Source organism: Haematobia irritans, chromosome 5 (genome assembly GCF_050003625.1).
Source record: "Haematobia irritans isolate KBUSLIRL chromosome 5, ASM5000362v1, whole genome shotgun sequence".
NCBI classification, from domain to species: domain Eukaryota; kingdom Metazoa; phylum Arthropoda; class Insecta; order Diptera; family Muscidae; genus Haematobia; species Haematobia irritans.
Window position 1 is genome coordinate 115,284,879 of NC_134401.1, and position 3,889 is coordinate 115,288,767.

Below are 3,889 nucleotides of genomic sequence, written 5' to 3' on the forward strand. Positions count from 1 at the left end.
ATTCGAGGTAACTTAGCAGACAACTGGTAACCAATTACCGTTAAAATGAAATCTTGTTTACTTTTGAATGTCCTATGGGGAAAAGTACTTGCCCATAGTATTGTTGAGAGTATGACATACAAGCCCTTGGTATGGAGTTTTTCACCTCAACTACTTATCCAGTTTTTACTGGGATATGTTATTTGAGGCAATAATAAACGTATTTGGCTTGATCGTTCGACGTCACTGTTTAAATTGCATATTCACATTCTCGATTCATTTTAAGAGATCAGCAAACACGACTAAGCTATAAAATTATATATTCACATTATATGTATGTATGTATTCATATATTCACACTTTATACTATATATATATATGTATACATATTTCCATATAAGTATGCGCCTGCAATCATGCCCAACTATCAGCTGTTGCTTAAAAGTGGAAACCTGTAATACTGCCAAAATTAAAACAGACATACCCATCAGGCCTCCATTAGGCTGTCACCGGGGGTAGCAACGGTAAAAATACAAGAAAAAGAGAGTAGAGTAAACAAAAATGACGTGGTTCTCGTTGAAGCCATATTTATTTCACAACATTTTTTCGGGGACCAGATGCAATGATACAGCCGTAAATAACATCAATTGCAGAACGTCAACTAGCTGGTGTGTGTGTGAGTGGTGTGGCAAAAATCCTAACAACGCTTTGGAATTATAGTCGGGTCGTGAGTATGCGGTATGTCTTGAGATAGGTTCATTCGAAAATTATACTCACTGTCACAAACGTTCGGCGTTTGAATATTTGCAAGCGTTTGGCGCATGACTGCAGAGTTCATGCCATTCATTGTTAAGTGTGGTGGATAAAATTTGGCGAAACATTTTATAACGTCATGAATATATATTACACTCGCACACAAAATTGAGCATACATTACATAAATTTAGGAGAGAGTTTCCCCAAAAATTTAAATAAGAATTAAAATAAGTCAGATAGTGTCACTTAAGAAATGTTCACGGGAATCACGTTTGAATCAATAGCGTGGGTGGAGAGTGATGATTGCCCTCCATGGATTGCGTAGAAACTTCTACGAAAGACTGTCATCCACATTCGAATTACTTGGGTTGTGGTAATACTTACCGATGGCAAAGTATCTTAAAACTTCTTAACATTGTCGTCTAAATTGTAAGTTAGTCCATACGTGTTAATATTGTGACACAAAAGGTATATATAAGTAAGTCTACAAATAATTACGAACCGATATGGACTTTTGCACGGTAATTAGAGAGCCAAAATTTTTATCGATTTATCTGAGGGCTATATATAACCATTGACCGATATGGACCTAGTTTGGCATGGTCACGAATTATCGTCCTTTTCGCTCTAGGACGCTTAGTTTAGGAGATATGGCCAAAAGAAGTTTTTCATATAAAAATTAATTTTTTTTTTAGGATTTGGGTGGTTTTTTAATTTTTTTGAGGGTGGTCACGAATTATAGTCCTTTTCCATATACTAGCCATATACTAGCACAATGTACCAAATTTCAACTGAATCGGGCGAAATTTGCTCCTCCAAGAGGCTCCAAAGCCAAATCTGGGGATCGGTTTATATGGGGCTATATATGATTATGATCCGATCAATTTTTGCATGCTTGTTAAATACCATATTCTAACACCACGTACCAAATATCAACCGGATCGGATGAATTTATATAGTACCAACCCTCAAATGATTCGTGTCAAAATTTGACGTCTGTAAGTAAATTACTTTCTGAGATAGAGCGTCTTTTGTGAAGCAACTTTTGTTATTGTGAAAAAAATGGGGAAAAAGGAATTTCGTGTTTTGATAAAATACTGTTTTCTGAAGGGAAAAAATACGATGGAAGCAAAAACTTAGCTTGATAGTGAGTTTCCGGACTCTGCCTCAGGGAAATCAAAAATAATTGATTGGTATAAATAAAATAATTGAATGTGCACGGAGGACGGTGAACGCAGTGGACGCCCGAAAGAGGTGGTTACCGACGAAAACATCAAAACAATCCACAAAATGATTTTGAATGACCATAAAATGAAGTTGATCGAGATAGCAGAGGCCTTAAAGATATCAACGGAACGTGTTGGTCATATCATTCATCAATATTTGGATATGCGGAAGCTCTGTGCAAAATGGGTGCCGCGCGAGCTCACATTTGACCAAAAACAACAACGTGTTGATGATTCTGAGCGGTGTTTGCAGCTGTTAACTCGTAATACACCCTAGTTTTTCCGTCGGTATGTGACAATGGATGAAACATGGATTCATCACTACACTCCTGAGTCCAATCGACAGTCGGCTGAGTGGACAGCGACCGGTGAACCGTCTCCGAAACGTGGAAAGACTCAAATGTCCGCTGGCAAAGTAATGACCTCTGTTTTTGGGATGCGCATGGAATAATTTTTATCGGTTATCTTGAGAAGGGAAAAACCATCAACAGTGACTATTATATGGCGTCATTGGAGCGCTTGAAGGTCAAAATCGCGGCAAAACTGCCCCAAATGAAGAAGAAAAAAGTGTTGTTCCGCCAAGATAACGCACCGTGCCACAAGTCATTGAGAACGATGGCAAAAATTCATGAATTGGGCTTCGAATTGCTTCCCCACCCACCGAAACTGGGGCCCATTTTGAGGCAAAACCGAAAGAGTACCACCAAACTGGTATCAAAAAATTGGAAGGTCGTTATAATCGTTGCATCGCTCTTGAAGGGAACTATGTTGAATAATAAAAACGAATTTTGACAAAAAAAAATGTGTTTTTCTTTGTTAGACCGGGGACTTATCATCCAACCTGTTATGATTATGGAGCGATCAATTTTTGCATGCTTGTTAAATACCATATTCTAACACCACGTACCAAATTTCAACCGGATCGGATGAATTTTGCTTCTACAAAAGGCTCCGGAGGTCAAATCTTGGAACCGGATTATATGGGGGCTATATATGATTATGGACCGATATGGACTAATTTTTGCATGGTTGTTAGGGGCCCTATACTAACACCACGTACCAAGTTTCAACCGGATCGGATGAATTTTGCTCCTCAAAGAGGCTCCGGAGATCAGATCTGGGGATAGGTTTATATGGGGGCTATATATAATTATAGACCGATATGGACCAATTTTTGCATGGTTGTTAGAGGCCCTATACTAACACCACGTACCAAGTTTCAACCGGATCGGATGAATTTGGCTCCCCAAAGAGGCTCCAAAGCCAAATCTGCGGATCGGTTTATATGGGGCTATATATGATTATGGATCGATCAATTTTTGCATGCTTGTTAAATACCATATTCTAACACCACGTACCAAATTTAAACCGGATCGGATGAATTTTGCTTCTACAAAAGGCTCCGGAGGTCAAATCTGGGAACCGGATTATATGGTGGCTATATATGATTATGGTCCGATATGGACCAATTTTTGCATGGTTGTTAGAGGCCCTATACTTACACCACGTACCAAGTTTCAACTGGATCGGATGAATTTTGCTCCTCCAAGAGGCTCCGGAGATTAAATCTGGGGATAGGTTTATATGGGGGCTATATATAATTATAGACCGATATGGACCAATTTTTGCATGGTTGTTAGAGACCATATACTAAAAACACGTACCAAGTTTCAACCGCATCGGATTAATTTTGCTTTTCTAAGTGGCTCCGCAATAGAGGTGTGCACGTGAGTAATATTTTGCTCACGCTCACGCACACTCACGACGGAGAAATCTTATTCACGCACACTCACGCACGATATTTTTTGGTAGGACTCACGCTCACGCACGCTCACGAAAAGAAAATTTGTACTCACGCACACTCATGCACGAAAATCTTTTAAATGTCGTGACTCACGAAAAATGTCGTGACTCACAAAAAACGTCGTT